The 21,538-nt window shown below is 43.6% G+C and overlaps 1 protein-coding gene across 1 annotated transcript in view; it reads left to right on the top strand.

The window, feature by feature from the left end:
- Window positions 1-21,538, top strand: part of KIAA0100 (KIAA0100 ortholog) — a 2,229,983-nt gene that overhangs the window by 1,705,738 nt on the left and 502,707 nt on the right. The window lies entirely within an intron of this gene.

The following is a 21,538-nucleotide window of genomic DNA, read 5'->3' as shown; positions in this document are numbered from 1 at the left end:
TACTTATGCTCTTTATGTATGTAAATAGGGTTGTAGCACTGTGTTTTCTCTTAAGATTAGCTAAAGATTAGAAAGTTAGATTAAGTATTTTTCTGTGTAATCAGATCTTTCCTACAATATTATTTTAAGTTTCTGTGTGATCTCTGAACTCTTAGATATCTCTGTGGTGTAGTAGTTTTGTCTTTTATTTTAATTATTTATTGTTAAGTATTTTTAAAACCTTCTACCTGTGGCTGCTTTGTATAGAGATGAGCTCTAGAATACATTGCATATTTATAGAGGCTATTGTAATAGGCCACTCTAAAGTAAGCCTTGACTGTTAGTCATACTACGATTGGATAGTAATATTGCACAGTAATAATTGGACACGATTCTCAGCTAGAGCGTCTTCTGTGTGGAGACATGCGTGAATGGGCGTACCTTCGTTGAAGGTTGTGCATCAGGGCTGGTAACTCGGCACGTAAAAATCAGCTACCAATCATTAGCGGACCGGAGTTTCGCTGTGGCGACCCCTAACCGGGAAAAGCCGAAAGACACAAACAGACAATAATTGGACACCCTTTTAAGGGCCTTTTAGGAGCTGATATTATTAACTGTGTGGTGGCAGTAATTGCTACTGTATAGTCTGGGTAAAGGGGCACAGCTGGGGAATCTGTACCAGCCTTTCCCAGGAGAGTCTGTGAAGTTGTATAAATACTTATCTCAAAGTGTGTGTGTGTTGTGTCAGCTACTTGGCAGGGACACAAAGTACTGGTTGGACAGAGAGGATACTGGAGGTTTCAGCTTGCCCATTTAGGCTGAGACCTGGACCCTATAGCTGTGCCAGTGGGAGTCTTATTGGGGACCTGGTGAGCAAGGGAGCAACCAGCCCCAGACTGACTCTGATCTCTGTGTGCACTTAAGGGAAATTGTACTTTACTGTGTGTATTAGTTATCCTTTTCTCTTCTAGGAGGCAACCTCCCTGGTGTTAGTGGTGAAGATTGAGGTTCCTTGATTGCTAGGCCAGGGCACGGTCATCACGGTATGATCGCCTGTGCCGTAAATCATGGTTTAATAAAGATGTTTCTTGTTTAAAAAAAGGTGGGACAGGAACTGATTAATTTATATATTGTTGCTTAAGTTGTATGTTTGTAAAAGTGACCCTATTAATACAGTTTGATTACTTTTATGTAAACGTAAGTGTGCTATGTCACAAGTGATAATTTAGTAAAGGTGTTTGTTTCATGCGTCTTTATTTTAGTAGTAGGGAACTCCTTACCCTTTCCTCCCATCTGTTCAAACATTTCTGCTCCCTCCCTCCAACACATAAACACACACTATGAACCGTCTTGATAGAGAGTAGTATATGAAACTGTTTAGAAAAGTCCAAAAAAAAAACTTCTATGGATTGTGGTAAGAAGTGTTTCACTTTTAAGTTGCTGGATTGAGTTTTTGCCACAACTCTGATTTTGTCATATTTCAAGAATGTTTGGGTTGAAAATGCTAAAGTACAGGGTCACAATAGGAATACCCTTTACTTAGAAGGCAGCAAAGTATTATATTTCCTCAGTGCCCACTAGCCTTCTAACCATTCCCCCTGTCCACTCTCTAGATCTGTCTCCTTGGATGAGAACACTGTGTCCTGTTTGTTCTTCTGGTGCAAGAGTTGAGTGAGCTCTGGTATGCTCATTCTTGTACTATTGGTGGGATTTTTAGCTGCAACTCCCTCATGTGACTGTGACTTATGACATAGCTGTTTGCAGTAGATGTGTGCCTACTAACTACAAACATCAACCCACTAATAATGTTGCACATTGTAGTGCAATGTGGAATTGTTACACTCTATGTAGCTATGGCCATATGTCTACACTCCAATAAGTGTCAGACAAGCCTAGAATGTATCTCTCCCCACAATATAGGTGAGCTGACATCGACCACCCATTCACATCCTCCCCTTCAGGGCTCTTTCAGTGCTCATGCCGCTAAATAGAGCAAGGGTCATCTAAATGTAATCATGGATTTATCCCTCTATGCTATGGTGCCAGATTGCAAATAATTACTGTTAATGAAGTCAGAAAATGAAGGGTTTTTGCAGGTATGTTTCTTGTTTTTGTTCCCATTGGAGATCCCTTGAATTCCAAGTGGGGAATTATTATTTTCATTTGGTAGTCATACCTTTTAAATTGGTGGTGGCAGCCGTCTGTTCTCCTAATACCTAACATCGCCCATAACAACATATAGGCAAAGTGACTCTTCATTTAAGATTATTCTAACTATACAGAGCAGCTACAGTCTATAGAGCTACTTCAGTACAACCATAGTCTTGTAAGTGTCAGCCAAGCGGTGACTCAGACTGCCTCCCTCCCCCAGGATTGAATAGCTGATGTCATTCATTCATAGGTTCATAGGTTGATACTAGGCTATCTGCCCTAGGGCATTTATAAGCCTAGCCAGAGTATGTTTGGCTTACGCCACCCTTTTAGATTAGTTGACTGTGCCTCTGTATAGTAGGTCACAGAAGGTAGCCCTTTTAAGGTTTGTTTACTGTACCTCTGTCAACCAGCGACACAGAAGAGATCCCAGGGGTAAACTTACGATCTCCCATCCATTCGTCAAGATTTTTCTTGAAGAGGGTTAGTGAAGGGCTCTGCCTGACATGGATTGGGATTTTGTTCCAGAGTGAGGGGAGCCTCGGGGATATGAATCTGTCCCTCCAGCATGTCCTATTTATTTCTGTGCTGAGGTTCAGGTCCCTGGAGCATGTAGCTCTATGGGATTTAGATTTCCTGAGGTGAAGAATGTCCATTAATTCTGGGTTGGACATGGCTTTATACGTCAGACACAGATCGCCTCTGAGTAGGTGGTACGCAACTGAGTAGAGCTGGAGTTTCTTTAGCCAAACTGCATAGGGCATCTGTTTGAGCCTCTTGATCCTCTTGGTGAGATACTTTTGCGGTCTTTCCAGTTGCTGAAGGTGTCGGGTAAGGTACATCCCAAACGGGGCATTGTACTCAATTATGAGCCTGATAAGTGATGAGTAGAGGGGCACAATGACCTCTCTTGATCTAGATGTGAACCCTTTCATGATAAGGTGGGCTATATAGAAGGTCTTTCTAACCACTTTGGCAACGTGATTGTCAAAGGAGAGATTGCTATCTACTTGGGTCCCCAAGTCCCTAATTACTTCTTCCGTACTTAATGGATTACCACCTATGTGGTAATTTGTGGGCACTTTGTTTTTTCCAAAGGGGATGACTATGCACTTTTTGCATTTAGCTTTAGGCCATGGCTCTGGCACCAGTTATCCGTCTCTGTGAGACCCTTTTGGAGGATGCTTGTGTCAGTCAGAGTCAATTATAGCACCCAGTTTGCAGTCATCTGCGAACTTGGTCAGCCATAGTCCACCCGTGTTAGCCTGTACCTCGGAGAAATATATACCGAACAACAGAGGTCCCAATACTGAGCCTTTTGGGACACCACTTGTAACTGGTTTAGAGTCTGACATGGCACCTGCTATTCTGATTATGTGAGTTCTATCCCTGAGCCAGTTTGCAACCCATCTTGTGACATAGGGTTGATATTTAAGCTGGTGAGCTTATTTATGATGCCCGAGTGGGCCTTTGCGAGGTCCAGGTAGGCTGTGTGGACTACCTTCCCTTCATCTATGGCTTTGGTAACTGTTCCAAAGAAGTCAACCAGGTTCAAGAGGCAAGATCTGCCCCTTAACGAAGCCGAATTGGGTAGGATCCAGTGTCTGGAGGTTCCCAATGTCTTTGTTTATGATTTCCATGATGATACATTCCATAGCTTTGCAGACCAGGCTAGTCAGGCTTATAGGGTGATAGTCTGGGTCTGTTGTGGCACCACCTTTGTGGAGTGGGACCACTGTTGCTGTACACCATTCCTTGGGAACATATCATGTAGTAAGGCTGAGATTGAACAGTGACTTTATATGTGGGTTTAGTTCTTCTTGGAGCTCATGTAAGACGCAGCCCGGGACGCTGTCTGGTCCCATTGATGCTGTGTTTTTAGCTTTGGAGAGGGCAGCTCTCACCTGTGCATCTCTGATCTCAGGAAGGCTACACTCTGTTGGGATAGACATTTGCTCTTTTGGGGGGAGGGGGGGGAGAAGTTTGCACTGAACCTTTCTGCCAGGATGTTGGCAATGTCTGTGGGTTCAGTGAATTTTTTGTCATTTTGCACTAATTCAGAGCATATCTGGGAGTCACCTCCCAGGTTTCTGGCATAACTAAATAAGGCCTTGTTATTATCTTTAGTGTCTTGTGCAATTTTTCTTTCACAGCTGGCCTTAGAAGATTTTATGAGGGATCGTAGTTTCTTGCTAGTACTGATCAGTGACGCCTTCCCTTTTTGGGATTTTACTCTGTCATGTAGTAGCTCTCTCCTTCTGTTGTATAGCTTATTTATGGCCGGGGTCCACCAGACAGGTCTCCTGCATTTGGAGGAGTGAGTCTTGGTTTTATTTGGGATAGCATGCTCCATGCATTCCTGTAGGTGTCCATAGAATGCTTTTGTAAAGGATTCTGCATTTTGGGCCGTATTGTCCACTGGCCCGGGGGCTTTGAAGGATTCCACCTCAGTTTTGAAAAGTGTGAAGTTTGCTTTTGAGATGTTCTTCACTGTGGTTTCCTTGGCTAGGGGTGGGGACAGAATATGGATGTCCAGTGAGATTTGTTTATGGTCTGATCTTACCAATGAGGGGTATACCTCTGGTGTGGAACATAGAGACCCCATGTTGGTGATGACCAGATCCAGTATGTTTTCCCCTCTTGTGGGAGTGGTGACCAGTTGTTCCATAGCATTTGAGTTTATAAATTCTAGGAACCATTGGGCGAGTGTGTTTGGGCTTGAGTAGTTTTCCCAATCGATGTTTGGGTAGTTGAAGTCACCCAATATAATAGTGTTTGGAGAGACCTTCATATTCACCAGTGTTCTCAGGAAAGCCGAGTGAGGTTCCTGTGTTTGGGAGGGTTGTCTGTAGCAGGCTACAAACTGAAAGGTAGTTTTGCCCACTGTTAGTTGCACATGGATGGTCTCCGAAGCTTCGTGCAGTGCCACTAGCCTGGAGGTGTGGGTATCTTTGATAAATATGGATACTCCCCCTCCTTTTGTGGTTCAGTCCGAGTTTTGGGGCCGGAAAGCATGGTATGAAGTATAGCCTGGTAGTGCTGGGGTGCTCTCGGAGCCTTGAACCAGGTTTCTGTTACTGCACAGATATCGATATTCTCCCTACTGAGGAGAGTCTCGAGTGCGTGCATCTTGAGGTTTAGACTTCTGGCGTTGAGCAGCATTACCCTTAGTTTTTTTTTTCTTTGTGTTGTCTATGGGGGTAGGTTAGTCTTTTGAGCCTTGCCTAAAAAAGGCACTATGGGGGAGGCAAGAGCCTTAGCCAGTATTCGAAAACCCAGGGGTGACAGGTGCAAGCCGTCCCTAGCGAAGCAACGTGGCTTGTCGAGCATGTCATCCCAGGCTGACAGACACTGGATCCCCTTTGAATGACACCAATACTTTAGCCAATTGTTAAAACTGATCATTTTGTCTTTATACTGTGGCATCATTCTTCGTGAGGGTAAGATGCTACTCAAGGTCAGGGTCATACCGGCCTGGGCTACATGATCAAAGAGCTCCTGTACGTCTTTTTTCATGTAGTCCAGGAAGGTACGTCTCAGGTCATTCACACCAGCATGGGCAATGACGGAGTCATACTTGTACTTGCTTTGGAGTGACCAGAGTGCTTGTGTTATGTGGCGGATCCTGGCACCCGCCAGGCAGCTTACAGTGACCTTCTCCTTGTTCAGTCTGGTGAGTGGGATGTCAGTGTGCCTGACAATAGAGACACCTATTACAAGTGTATTAGGTGTGTTGTTTAGCCTTAATAAGGGTTGTGACTGTTTGGCACACTGACTTTGTGAGCTATGTGCTACTTGGATATTGTTTTGTGGTAGGTGTTGCTTGGATGTCTGCTTTGGAGGTCTCTGCTGCTTACATAAACACACAAAAACATACTCGGAGGCTCTAAATAAAAATCTGCCTAAGCAGCAGAGACCTCCAAAGCAGACATCCAAGCAACCGCTACCCCAAAACAAAACACGTGCAACACATAGCTCACAAAGCCAGTGTGCCGAACAGTCACAGCCCTTAAGGCTAAACAACACACCTGATACACTTGTGATAGGTGACTCTATTGTCAGGCACACTGACGTCCCGCTCACCAGGCTGAACAAGGAGAAGGTCACGGTGAGCTGCCTGTCGGGCGCTAGGATCCACCACATAACACAAGCACTCAGGTCACTCCAAGGCAAGTACAAATATGACTCAGTCATTGTCCATGCCGGTGTGAATGACCTGAGACGTACCTCCCTGGACTACATGAACAGAGACATAGAGGAGCTCTTTGAGCATGTAGCCCAGGCCGGTATGACCCTGACCTTGAGTAGCATCTTACCCTCACCAAGAATGATGCCACAATATGAAGACAAGATGATCAATTTCAACAATTGGCTTAAGTATTGGTGTCATTCAAAGGGGATCCAATCCCTGTCAGCCTGGGATGACATGCTCGACAAGCCATGATGCTTCGCTAGGGACGGCTTGCACCTGTCACCCCTGGGCTTTCAGATATTAGCAAAGGCTCTTGCTACCCCCATAGTGCCTTTTTTAGGCAAGGCTCAAAAGACAAACCCACCTCCATAGGTATCACAAGGGATAAGAAACTAAGAGTAATGCTACTCAACGCCAGAAGTCTAAACCACAAGATGCACGCACTCAAAACTCTCCTTAGCATGGAGAACATCGATATCTGTGCAGTAACAGAAACCTGGTTCAAGGCTCCCGAGAGCACCCAAGCACTACCAGGCTATACCTCATACCATGCTTTTCAGCCCCAAAACTTGGACCGAACCACAAAAGGAGGGGGAGTATCAACATTCGTCAAAGATACCCACACCTCCAGGTTGGTGGCACAGCGTGAAGCATCAGAGACTATCCATGTGCAACTAACAGTGGGTAAAACTGCCTTCCAGTTTATAGCCTGCTACAGACCACCCTCCCAAACCCAGGAACCCCACTCGGCCTTCCTGAGAACACTGGAAAATATGAAGGTTTCTCCAAACACCATTATATTGGGCGACTTCAACTACCCAAACATAGACAGGGAGCATTACTCTAGCTCCTACACCCTAGCCCAAAGGTTCCTAGAATTTATAAACTCAAATGCTATGGAACAACTTGTTACTACTCCCACAAGAGGGGAAAACATACTGGACCTGATCATCACCAACATGGGGACTCTATGCTCCAGACCAGAAGTGTATCCCTCACTGGTAAGATCAGACCATAAACTAATCTCACTGGATATTCACATCCCGACTCCACCCCCTGCCCTGAAAACCACAGTGAAAAACTTCTCTAAAGCAAATTTCACACTCCTCAAAACTGAGGTGGAATCCTTCAAAGCCCCCGGGCCTGTGGAAAATATGGCCCAGACCGCAGAATCCTTTATAAACGCATTCTATGAACACCTTCAGGAATGCATGGATCATGCAATCCCAAATAAAACCAAGACCCAATCCTCCAAAGGCAGATGTTTTGTCTGGTGGACCCCAGCCATAAACAAACTATACAATAGAAGGAGGAAGCTACTACATGATAGAGCAAAATCCCAAAAAGGGAAGGCATCTCTGATCAGTATTAGCAAAAAACTACGGGCACTCATAAAATCGTCTAAGGCCAGCTTCGAGAGAAAAATTGCACAGGACACTAAGAATAATCACAAGGCTTTCTTTAGTTATGTTAGGAACCTGGGTGGGAATTCCCAGATATGCTCAGAATTAGTCCAAAATGACAAAAAATACACCGAACCCACAGACATTGCCAACATCCTAGCTGACAGGTTCAGCGCAAACTTCTCCCCCCACTCCCCACCAAAAGGGCAAATATCTATCCCAGCAGAGTGTTGCCCCCCTGACATCTCAGATAAGAGCTGCCCTCTCCAAAGCAAAAAACACAGCATCAATGGGACCAGAGGGTGTCCCGGGTTGCGTCCTATATGAACTCCAAGAAGAGCTAAACCCAAACATAAAACTACTGTTCAATCTCAGCCTTACTACAGGATATGTACCCAAAGAGTGGCGTACAGCAACAGTGGTCCCTCTCCACAAAGGTGGTGCCTCAACGGATCCTGGAAACTATTGCCCCATAAGCCTGACTAGCTTGGTCTGCAAAGCTATGGACAGGATCATCATGGACCTCATAAATAAAGATATTGGGGACCTACAGACACTGGATCCTACCCAGTTCGGCTTTGTTAAGGGCAGATCCTGCCTCTTAAACCTGGTTGATTTTTTTGAAACAGTCACCAAGGCCATTGACGAGGGGAAGGTGGTCCACACAGCCTACCTGGACCTCGCAAAAGCTTTCGATACAATACCCCACTGGCATTATAGATAAGCTCACCAGCTTAAATATAAACCCCTATGTCACTAGATGGGTTGCAAACTGGCTCAAGGACAGAACCCACATGGTTAGAATTGCTGGAGCCATGTCAGACTCCAAACCAGTTACAAGTGGCATCCCACAAGGCTCAGTCCTGGGACCTCTCTTGTTCGGTATATATTTCTCTGAGGTACAGGCCAACACAGAAGGACTGTGGCTGACCAAGTTCGCAGATGACTGCAAACTGGGCGCCATAATCGACTCTCCAGCCGACATAAGCATCCTCCAAAAGGGCCTCATAGAAACAGACAACTGGTGCCAGAGCCATGGCCTCAAGCTAAACGCTAAAAAGTGTATAGTCATCCCCTTTGGCAAAGTGCCCACAAATTACCACATAGGTGGTAATCCATTAAGTACAGAAGAAGTAATTAGGGACCTGGGGACCCAAGTTGATAGCAATCTCTCATTTGACAACCATGTGGCCAAAGTGGTTAGAAAAACATTTTATATAGCCCACCTAATCATGAAGGGATTTACATCTAGATCAGGGGAGGTCATCATGCCTCTTTACTCATCCCTCATCAGGCCCATAATTGAGTACAATGCCCCTTTTGGGATGTACCTTACCAGACACCTGCAGCAACTGGAAAGACCCCAAAAGTACCTCACCAAGAGGATCAAAGGGCTCAAACAGATGCCATATGCTGCCCGGTTAAAGAAACTCCAGCTCTACTCAGTAGCATACCACCTGCTCAGAGGCAATCTGTGCCTGACATATAAAGCCATGTCCAACCTGGAATTAATGGACATGCTGCACCTCAGAAAATCCAAATCCCATCGAGCTACGCGCTCGAGAGACTTGAACCTCAGCACTGAAATAAATAGGACATGCTGGAGGGACAGATTCATAACCCAGAGGCTCCCTTTACTCTGGAATAAAATCCCAGTCCAGGTTAGGCAGAGTCCCTCATTGACTCTCTTCAAGAGGAATCTTGATGGAGTGGATGGGAGATCGTATGTTTACCCCGGGTATCACTTCTGTGTCACTGTTAGACAGAGGCACAGTATACTAACCTCGAAAAAGGGCATAGCAAAATTAATTTAAAATGGTTGGCGAAAGCCAAACACACTCTGGCTAGGCTTATAAATGCCCTAGGGCTGATAGCCTAGTATGAACCTATGAACCTATGCCACTGAGCCAGGCTGTTAAAGTAGTACTAAAGATGAAGCCAAGAAATGAAGCCAAGAAATAAATGTTTATAGGCATGACTTTTGTTTTGCTCCTGCAGCATATTTCTTGCATTCCAGTTGGAGAATCATCATTTTTAGGTAGTAGTTATACCTTTCAATGTGGTGATAATGACTTAAGAGTTCTCCGAATACCTAGCTATATCACTAACAGCTTTATCCAGAGATGACTTTTCAGTCTAGCTGTCAGTGAACAGGCAGACTGAATTTCAGAGTTACAGTTTAGACTCCTAGTGGTTTGCTGTCTTTGGGAAGAAATTTAATTTTGCACTTTCACAAATAATTGTGGTTTTGTTTTAGGGGATGTGCTGTTGCTGGCTGGACTGAACATTATGTAGGAAAAAAATCTTGACTTTTGAAATGATAGAAACATTTTAGTATCCTTGTTATAATGACTTGTATCTTGTAGGAGATTGTTACCACCTTTGAGTCATATTTGAAGACTGGCATTGTTTTTGGTGGTAGGTGATATTGACTAATCTGAACCATATAAGCCATTTCGGACACCTATTCTAATGCATGTGTTGATGACCAGTACTCTGAACTCTAGTTATGAGACTTAAATGAGCATTTAACAGTTCAGGGGACTAGATCCCCTTTTTAAGTTGTGTTGAATGTCAGTGTGAAGGTCTGTTGATGGCTTTGATGGTCAAAACCTTAAAAGAATATTTTTACTGGGGATTCTGATGGGAATTGCCTACAGCAGCATGACTGTTTTCTAATTAACTAGTAAGATGACCCAGGTTCATACCATCTTTATTTCCTAAGATTCTTGACCAGATATTGCATTGCTCTGTCAGTACCATGGAAAGGTAATCTGTGTATGCATTTCCCCTTATTTAGAAGACCTTTCTAAACACAGGATGAGAAAAGGCTCGAGTCTCCTCAATCCTTTACTTTGAAAGATAGTCCTGACTCTTTCTAGTCAAGAACATGACAGACCAGTTTGATTAGCTTCCTTCCATTAAGGAAGTATCTTCCTTTTCCATGGAAAGAAAAGGTATTGTCTCTCTCACTCTTGCCCTTTTTTGTCCATACTTATGAGATAGATGAGGTTTTGTCACCTAATATGGTGTTTTATTAAGTAGCAGAGATTTTACAGGGGATTTGAAATCCCCATTTAATGGTAGAGATTTGTGTTATTGCTGTCTAATCGGCTGATTGCTGCATTATCCTTCTCATTGTTTGTTAAAGGATTTTGTCTTCCTATTTTGGACTTTATGGCATTCTTTCTAAAACAACACTAGCCTTCTTAATATTTTAAGAATATTTGCCTTGGAATGAAGTCCTCCTTGTGGCTGTTACTTCAGCTTGGGAGAGTTTGGAGCTGCAGGCTGTTGTGTACTCAAAACCTTATGTGATGTTTCAGAATGATATGTCTGAACTTAAAATGTGTGCACTTAATCAGGAAGTACTATTTCTGGGCCAGCTCCATGGTACACGGGATAAATCTTTGACTGTGACACAAATAGCTTGGTGTAAAATAGTGATGTGGACTTTCAGACGCTATGACTAGGGAGGGTAGAAGTTAATAGCCACTATTGGTTTGTACATTCTGGTGAAGAAATAGGCAGCCTGACCCAATGTCTTCCAAACATCCAGTGGAGATGTGTGTGTAGCATCGTGCCGCAGCATGGAACAGGAAGTCTGTACCCACCAAGCAGCACATTAGTGCACTGCAAGTGGATTTGCCACATGCTTTTAAGCAGATGTGCCTCTGGGCTGGTGTCCTTTTAGTATATACACAGTAACTGCCATGAAGGGACTGGTGGGTAGATTATAGCAGTAACCTTGACTGGGTACCTGACTAACAAGCTTCCACATACAGCATTCAGCCAAGTGGAATTCATGAGCAAGTTTGAGTAACGGAAGCAATGATGGTTGGTAAAAGCAGTGAAAAAATGCCAAGTACAAAGTGCCTTTTTTTTTTTATCCTCATCCACTGAGTCCAGGGGAATATATTTCACTTCATGCTTCCTGAGAAGTGGCTTTTACTTGCATCTCAGGAACAAAGATGGTTCAGCAAGTTTAGATCATCTTTATCTGTCTTTTACCAAATATACAGGAGGCACCAGTAGGCAAAAGACCATTTAAAATTTGGTTTCTAAGAATGCATGTTAGTTACTTTACTTTGTTTGCAAACTGAGTAGTTTGGCTCATCCAGAGATCCCCTCACTCAAACCAAGAGGCAAAGAATTCTGAATATAGTTACAAGCTGAGTATGTTATTTACAAAGAAAATCATGTTTACATGTAACATTGGCAGTAAGAGTGAAATGGGACATGTAAAACATTGGCACTAAATAATCAGTAGTAATTAAAATGAGGTAACATGTAAAGCAGACTGGTGAGAGTGAGCTGACTGAAAACAAAGCAATCTGTTATGGAGATGAACTTTTGTCTGTGATGGGCAGGGTCTCACAGAACCTTATGCTGTGCTTTTTTCTGCTGCACTCCTGCACTCATTTAATCTCTTAGATCACTGCACTTCAGGTTAAGATACAGTACACAGGCACAGTTATTTGGTGAATGTTTGTTTAGCCAAAAGCTGTTGGCTCAGCTCTTCGCCATTGCATATACAGTGGATATAAAAAGTTTACACACCCCTGTTAAAATGCCAGGTTTTTGTGATATAAAAAATGAGACCACAATAAATCATTTAAAAACTTTTCCCACCTTTAATGTGACGTATAACCTGTACAATTCTATTGAAAAACAAACAAATATGTTAGGTGAAAAAATATAAAACATAAAAAATGTGCAATATGCTGGTTACATGTGTGCACACCCTTAAATGAGTACTTTGTTGTGTGTGCACACCCTTAAATGAGTACTTTGTTGTGAGTGCACACCCTTAAACTAATACTTTGTTGATGCATCTTTTGATTTAATTACAGCATTCAGTCTTCTTGGGTACACACGTGCCATCAATTAAATAGACTCTGATTAACCCCAAATAAAGTTCAGCTGTCCTAGTAGGGTTTTCCTGACATTTACTCAGTTGCCTGCTACAGCAAAAGCCATGGTTCATAGAGAGCATGAAAGATAACTCATTGTTGAAAGATATCAGTCAGGAGAGGGGTACAAAAAAAATTTCACAGCACTGGATATACCATGGAACACAGTGAAGACATTCATCAAAAAGTGGAGAAACTATGGGACAACAGTGACATTGCAAAGAACTGGACATCCCTCCAAAATTGATGAAAAGACAAGACAAAACTGGTCAGGGAGGCTGCCAAGAGACCTACAGCAACACTGAAAGAGCTGCAGGAATTTCTGGCAAGTATTGGTTGTGTATTACATGCGACAACAATTTCCCGTATTCTCCATATGTCTGGACTATGGGGTAGGGTTGCAAGACGGAAGCCTTTTCTTACACAGAAAACATCCAGGCCCAGCTAAAATTTGCAAAACAATGCATCGTCTCCCAAAATCATGTGGGAAAATGTGTTAAGGTTCGATGAGACCAAGGATGAACTTTTTGGCCACAATTCTAAAAGGTACGTTTGGCGCAAAAACAACACTTTGCATTACCAAAGGAATACCATCCCCACAGTGAAGCACGGTGGTGGCAGTATCATGCTTTGGGGTTGCTATTCTTCATTTGGAACTTGGGCTTTAGTCAAGGTGGAGGAAATTATGAACAGTTCCAAATACCAGTCAGTTTTGGCCCAGAACCTTCAGGTATCTGCTAAAAAGCTGAAGATGAAGACGAATTTTACCTTTCAACATGACAATGACCCCAAGCATACATCCAAATCAATAAAAGAATGGTTTCACCAGAAGAAACTTAAAGTTTTGGAATTGCCCAACCAGATCCCAAACCTAAATCCAATAGAAAATCTGTGGGATGACCTGAAGAGGGCTGTGCACAAGAGATGCCCTCGCAATCTGACAGATTTGAAGCACTTTTGCAAGGAAGAGTGGGCAAATATTGCCAAGTCAAGATGTGCCATGCTGATCGACTCCTACCCAAGAAGACTGAATGCTGTAATTAATTTAAAAGGTGCTTCAACAAAGTATTAGTTTAAGGGTGTGCACACACAACAAAGTATTAGTTGAAGGGTATGCACACTTATGTAACCAACGTATTGTGTTTTTTTATTTTTTTTCCCCTAACAGATTTGTTTGTTTTTCAGTTGAATTGTACAGGTTATAGGTCACATTAACGGTGGGAAAAGTTTTGAAATGATTTATTGTGGTCTCATTTTTTTGTTTTGGTCTTTTTTTTTGTTATTTTATAAGCAAATGCTTTGAAGATCCATCATGATTCATTCCATCATGGCTGCTCATGCTGCATTGGCTTTCTTTGGTGAGAGGGTTCTGTATCCACTTTATCTGAAGCAGTATCTTTGTTTGTGGCACTTAGCCTAGTACCAGCCTATGAACCTATGAAAAGTATCAGCCCTAGGGCCTATACAAGCCTAGCCATAACAATTCCCTGGCTATTTCTTCCCACACTATTTACTTCCCTGGACCCCTGTCTAGCAGGGCGACTGACGTGATCCCCGGGGTGAATTTCCTTTCTCCCATCCAATTGTCAAGGTTCCTTTTGAAGAGGCACTCTGCTTGACCTGTATGGGCAATCTATTCCAGAGTCTGGGGAGTCTCTGCGTCGGGAACCTATCCCTCCAGCATGATGTTCTTCGTCTTCCATTGCTGCAGTCCTGACTATTGGGTATAGTCCGCGTCCCAGTCGGCCCGAATACCAGAGTATAAGGCTGACGTCGGTCAGGGCGCATTAGACTGACGTCAGTACGTCAGGGTACTAATGCGCATGACCGACGTCATATCTCAGTCTTTTGCCGCATGGTCCGATGCAGAAGCAGTTTTGCGAGTGCAGGTTGTGAAATATTTCAAACCGGAGTTTCAGACCGAAACAGAGTTGGCTAAGTACAACATTTTGGTTTTTCTTGCCTCAGTATTTTACGGATGTCAGAAAAGTGAATAACTGTATTTCTTGTGGGAAACAGATACCTCATAGGGATTATCATACTTTGTGTATACCTTGTTTAGGGCCTGAGCACGGCGTTGTTGGTTGCCGCTCTTGTGCTAGGTTTAACAAACGCACTATTAAGAGGAGGTTAGACTGTGCCAGGTTAGTGTTTGGGAAGCGTTGCAATTATAAAATGCCGCCGGATGCCCACGCCGCGCGCCTCCAAGAAGCGCAAGGATAAAACAGTGAAGCCTAGGGTTGAGGAACCGCAGTCCCGGACGTCGGTTCTTTGGAAGGCTCAGTGGAGCCGGAGGTTTTGCCAGGAGTTTCCATGGAGTCCCAGGCAGAAACTATACTCTTACAGGATGTGCCTTCTCAGGAGGTAGGCCAGGCTGAGGGGCTTCTCAGGTGACTGTTCTTCCCTCTCTTCCCAAGGTAGTTAGGGCCTCTCCTTCTGTTGCCAAAACTTCTATGAGAGGTAGGCCTACTTCAGCTTCAGTGGGGGCTTCTCCTACCATTTCTGGTTCTGTACCTAAGAAACATATGCTTAAGATGGCAGAAGATTTGATTACTATGATTAGGGGTTCCATGCCCCCGCCTGATAAGAGGCCTAGGGTGGAACCTGAGTTTGAGAGTTTTGAACAGTGTTCTGAGGCTTCAGAATCTTCTGTGGAAGATTTGCAGGAGTATCCTACCTATTCTGATTCTGATGTGGATGATTCCACTCCTACAGCGTCTCCACCTGAGGATTTCTCATTTTCAGAGACTTTGCATTCCATGAGGGAGCACTTTAAATGGGAAGGCCAGGATTACTCTGACTCCAGGAAAAGGCTTAGGGAGTTCTTGTTTTACCCCAGCATAGGCCTTTAGCTATTCCTCCTGTGTTGAATGTGGTGGAAGATGTTTTGCAGAGGCTTCCCTGAACCCTGACTCTTTGCCTCCTGCTCCTGTTAAGCCTGATAGGTATTATAGGGTGCCCAAGCTCATAAATATTTGTTTAAGAGTCCTAGGGCGGACCCAGAAACTATTTCCCAGGGGCCTAAGGGTGTAAAAGCTTCTGTGGTTAAAAATCCTGTCCCCACTCATAAAGAGACCTGGGCTTTGGATAGGTGGGGAAAGAAAGTGTATACTTCTTCCACTCTAGCCATGAGAGCTTTGAATTGTCAGTTTCACATGTTAAAATATCAGAATTACCTTCTTTCACAATTGAAATCTAAGGTGGATGCTTTGGCGGAAGGTATTGAGTGTAAAGAGTTGCTGGATTTGGTTCATGTGTCCGAACAAGTGGGTAAGCATTCTTTGCAATGTGGTTTTGATGCTGTACAGGCCTCCTCGAGGGTGGCTGCTACCAGCTCTGTTCTTCGCAGGCATGCCTGGTTGAAGGATCAGAATTTAGCTGAGCATGTTAAGACAAGGATTTTGGATGCTCCTTTACAGTCTGATGTGTTGTTTGGTTCGCCTGTGGAAGCTGTTTTAAAGAAAATGGAGGACAAAGCTAAGTCTATGCAAACTGTTAAAGATTTTTGCAGGTGCAGCAAGTTTAGTAGAAATTGGCCTGCTAAGGGGTGGACATATCCTGCTTATGATTCTCAGTCTAGGGGTAGGTCTAGACGTGGTAGGGGCAGGGCTCAAAGTTCTTTTAGGCCTAGAACAGGAGTTCACCTGCTCAGACTTCTGGTGAGGGCAGGGGTCAGTCCTTTAAACAGACCCAATGACCTGTTTCAGCTGCCAGCAGATTCACGTCTGGCAGCTCCTTTGGGAAGACTGTCTCTTTTCAAAGAAAATTGGGATTTAATTACTCAAGACAAATGGGTGTTGGATATCATTCACCACGGTTACAGATTTTATTTCCATACAATGCCCCTTTCAAAGGCATGCCAGACGTTCCTCCTCTACAAAGAAAAGAGGCTCACAAGCAAGTTTTACAGTTACTTCACATAGGGGCCATTCAGCCAGTCCCTGTGTCAGAGAGGGGCCTAGGATTTTATTCTCGCCTGTTCCTTGTACCAAAGAAGGGGAACACGTGGAGACCAATTTTGGATTTATCTCTCCTCAACACGTTTTGGACATTCCCAAGTTCAAGATGTTGACGTTACAACAGCTTTTACCTCTACTGGGCAAAGATCACTGGATGGTAACTTTAGATCTCAAGGAAGCTTACCTTCATGTGCCTATAAGGCTAAGTTGCAGAAAGTATCTGCGGTTTCGAGCTGGAAATTCTCATTATCAGTTCTCTGCATTGCCCTTTGGCTTATCTACTGCGCCCAGAGTATTCACAAAGGTTCTGGCTCCAGTGATAGCTTACTTCAGGCTTCAAGGAATTCAAATCTATCCTTACTTGGACGACTGCCTGATTCTGGCTCAAGAAAAGGAAGACCTTCTACAGCATCTGGAATATGTTATAGCAGTGCTAAGATGCCTAGGGTATTCTGTGAACGAAATAAAGTCCAGTCTAGTACCCTCTCAAGACATGTGCTTTCTGGGTGTAAGACTGAATACAGCAGCCCAGATGGCCTTTTTAACCCCGGACAAACAAAAGAGTCTGTCACTTCACTTCCATTAACTATCTCATCAGTCCGTGCTGACTGCAAGGACAGTCCTTCAAGCATTAGGGTTCATGGCATCTTGTATTCTGGTGCTTCCCAATGCCAAACTGCATATGAGGAAGCTACAATGGTATCTCAAAAATGTATGGACACAGCACTGCCAGGATTTGGACACTGTCATTCAAATAATACCTTGCATTCAAAAGGAATTTTTGTGGTGGGCTCAGGAATGTCACCTAAACAAGGGACTCTCTGTGACCCGGCCAGAGGCAAGTCAGATTCTAACGACAGATGCCTCGGACATTGCTTGGGGAGCTCATCTAAATGGAAAGTGGATACAAGACAAGTGGCCTGCCAGACTACAGCATCTACATATCAACCTGAAGGAGATGTTAGCAGTCCAGTTTGCATTAATGGCTTTCAAGGAGTTACTTCTTCCAGGGCAGGTGTTGATTCTAACAGACAACACAACTGTCATGTGGTACATCAACAAGCAAGGGGAACACATTCTTATCCTCTATGCAGGCAAGCAATGATTTTATGGGAGACTGCTAAGCTTGCAACTAACTCTTCAGGCAAGGTTTCTGCCAGGAGCACAGAACTCCTTAGCAGATGTGTTAAGCAGACAAATCATGGATCCCCACGAGTGGAAACTGGATCTTCATGTATTTCAGAAACTGACAGTGTCATGGGGAACTCCAGACATAGATCTGTTCGCTTCTCCACTAAACCACCAGCTGCCAAAGTATTGCACAAAGGGGTTTCATCACACAGCTTGGAAAGTGGATGCTCTGTCTTTCAGTTGGAAAAACCTTCATGTGTATGCCTTTCCACCTCTACCGCTTCTTCCAAAGGTACTATTAAAGGTCAGACAAGACAGGCCAAGGATGATTTTGATAGCTCCAGATTGGCCTCGCAACACTGGTACCCACTTCTACGGAGTCTGGTAAAGAAGCCTCCATGGCCTTTACCTCTGATTCCTCATCTGTTATCTCAGAAGGACGGTCATCTGCTCAATGTCAAGCTTCACTCTCTTCATCTAACAGCCTGGCATATTCTGTGTTGAAACACAGCAGGTCTCAACTTCCTCAACAAGTTTTAAATGTGATTATGGAAGCTAGAAGGCCTAGTACTAGGAGAGTGTACAGAAAAATGGAAGAGATTTTTATTTTGGAGTACAGCAAAGAATTTGGAGATTTCAGAGCCTAATTTGAGTGTGGCTCTTCAATATCTTACTGAATTATTGAACAAAGGTTTGTCCTTCTCTTCCATAAAGATTCATGCTGCAGCAATTTCAGCTCACTATGATTGTGACCCACCTTTGTTTTCGCATCCTTTGTTCAAGCAGTTTCTTAGAGGGGCAAAGAATATAAGACCCCCACGTAGAGCTCCTACTCCTGCTTGGGATCTCAATTTTGTGTTGGAAAAACTTACTCTACAACCTTTTGAGCCTGCAGCTACTGCTGAATTGAAATATTTGTCATGGAAGACTGCTTTTCTGTTGGCTATTACTTCTGCAAGAAGGGTGTCTGAGTTGCAGGCCCTTATGGCAGTAGAGCACTTTATGATTTTCCATAAGGACAGGGTATCATTACGCACTAATCCTTCCTTTATGCCTAAGGTGGTTTCTAGTGTGGCTTTAAACCAAACTATTCATTTGCCTCACGTTTTTGCAGATCCTCAAAATAAAGGGGAAAAGATTTTGCACACTTTAGATGTACACAGGCAATTGCGTTATTATTTGAGCAGGACTAAGAATTTTAGGCAGTCTCAGCAGTTACTTGTTTCTTTTGCTTTGAGTTCACAGGGCAAGCCTGTGTCAAAACAAACTATTTCTAGGTGGATTGGCTTTTGCATTGCATTTTGTTATTCCCATCATGGCAAGGAGATTCCAGCTGGGATCAGGCCTCATTCCACTAGAGCTACTGCCACTTCAACAGCATTTCTAAGGGGGGTGGCAACTAAGGATATTCTGGAAGCAGCTACTTGGAGTTCAGTGCATACTTTCTCTAGGCATTATCACCTTCCTATATACTCTAAGACTAGGGCTGGTTTTGCCACAGCTGTTTTACAAGGCATGTTGTCAGCTCCTACTACTTTATAATTTGCCAGCCTCCCTTACCTCTGCTTTGGGATTCTACCCAATAGTCAGGACTGCAGCAATGGAAGACGAAGAACATAGTACAGTTTTGTACCTACCATAAATGTAGATGTTCGAGGATTCCATTGCTGCAGTCCAATTTACCCTCCCTCCTTCCCCTCTGTGTTTAGGGGTGGTTGTGTAGGTGAGTTTACTTGCTTGTCTTTTATATATATATATATTGTTGTATATATTATACATGTTTTTGGTGCAGGTTGTTTTGGGACTTGTCTTTTTGGGTCTTCTGACATCTGGGGCAAGAAAAGACTGAGGATATGGCGTCGGTCATGCGCATTAGTACCCTGACGTACTGTCGTCAGTCTAATGCGCCCTGACCGACGTCAGCCTTATACTCTGGTATTCGGGCCGACTGGGACGCGGACTATACCCAATAGTCAGGACTGCAGCAATGGAATCCTCGAACATCTACATTTATGGTAGGTACAAAACTGTACTTTTTGTTTATTGTGGTGACAAGGTTTAGATCCCTGGAGCGTGTGGCTCTGAGGGATTGGGATTTCTTTATGTGCAGCATGTCCAACAGCTCTGGGTTTGACATGGCCTTGTCTGTTAAGCAGAGATCGCCTCTGAGCAGATGATATGCGACAGAGTATAGCTAGAGTTTTTTAAGGCGGTCAGCGTAGGGCATCTGCTTTAGGCCTGTGATTCTTTTAGTGAGGTATTTCTGCAGGCTTTCCAGTTGTTGCAGATGTCTTGAGAGGTACATACCAAACGGGGCGTTGTATTCTATAATGGGTCTAATGAGGGATGAGTACAGTGGGACAATGACCTCCTTTTTTCTGGATGAAAAGCCCTTAGTGATGAGGTGTGCCACATAGAAGGATTTCCTGACTGTTGTGGAGATGTGGTTATCGAAGGTGAGACCACTGTCTACCTGTGTCCCTAGGTCTCTTATCACACTTTCGGTGTTTAGTGTACTGCCACCTATATGGTAATTCATGGGTACATGTTTTTTCCCAAAGGGGATAACTATACATTTCTTGGCATTGAGCTTGAGCCCATGGCTCTGGCACCAAGCATCTGTTTCTGTAAGTCCCTTTTGTAGAGTATCCACATCATTTGGGGATTCAGTAATGGCTCCCAGTTTGCAGTCATCTGCAAACTTTGTTAGCCAGAGTCCCTTAGTGTTGGCCTGTACTTCAGAGAAGTAGATGTCAAACAAGAGCGGTCCCAGGACTGAACCCTGAGGTACCCCACTTGTCACTTGTCTGGAGCTGGATTTGGAGTCTGCTACTTTTACAGTGTGGGTTCTGTTTAGTAAGCCAGTTAGCAAACCATTGGGTGACGTAGGGATTAATGCCCAGCTTAGTAAGTTTATCTATGATTTCAGAGTGGGGGGTGGTGTCAAAGGCCTTGGTAAGGTGTAGATAGGCTGTGTGGACCACCTTACCCTTGTCCATGGCTCTGGATACTGATTCAAAGAAGTCAATTGGATTCAGGAGACAAGATCTTCAAACTGGCCTGTATTTCTGAGCTTGGGCGAGTTTGGTTAAAACAGTTAACCAAGGCCAGGGCCGTCTCATAATGTTTGGGTTTACAACTTTGTATTTTACCCCCACAAGATTAAATCAGTGAAGACTAAAAAGATGAAATGTTATAGTACAGTTGTGTCAAGTAATCACTTAGCAGTAGTTGACTGAGCCTTTTTTGTCTCTCTACAGTTTTGAGATTTTCACGTCAACCTTAATTGATGCATCTGTATATGTTGATGAAGGCTGCTATCACCATGACAGCATGTGATTTCTAACAATAATTAGCTTCTTGATTTGTTACATTAGCTTGGTTTACCAACAGAGAGGGATTTACTGCAACATGTTGCTATAGCACTGCAAATATTATCTGCAGCTGGATATTTCAGTGAAGCTTGGTGTCACCACCTTGATAATATTGTGGTAGCTCATTAGAAAGACATGTTTTCTGATTTGCATCTTATAGCTAGGTTGGGTTATTGGCAGAGGCTTACATATTAGAGCGCACTGTTTTAGGGGCCTGTGTTCTTTTTCTTTCATGCTTTAAATTTGTATTGAATACATTTCTTATAGTAAATAGGCTGTATGATGTTAACTGCTACCTAGCTGTGGGGTTTGGGGGGGGGGGGCTGTACGTTTGATTGACAGCACTGCAGTCAGTTTAAAACAGACTCTCTCTTGATCACTGCTTTGCAAGAATCTGAGCTAAAACCATTCTGTAGAGAAGTGCTGTAACCTAAGC

Source organism: Protopterus annectens, chromosome 13.part0 (assembly GCF_019279795.1).
Source record: "Protopterus annectens isolate FY-2018-M chromosome 13.part0, PAN1.0, whole genome shotgun sequence".
Classification (NCBI taxonomy): Eukaryota; Metazoa; Chordata; order Ceratodontiformes; family Protopteridae; genus Protopterus; species Protopterus annectens.
This window is presented reverse-complemented; position numbering and strand designations above follow the sequence as displayed.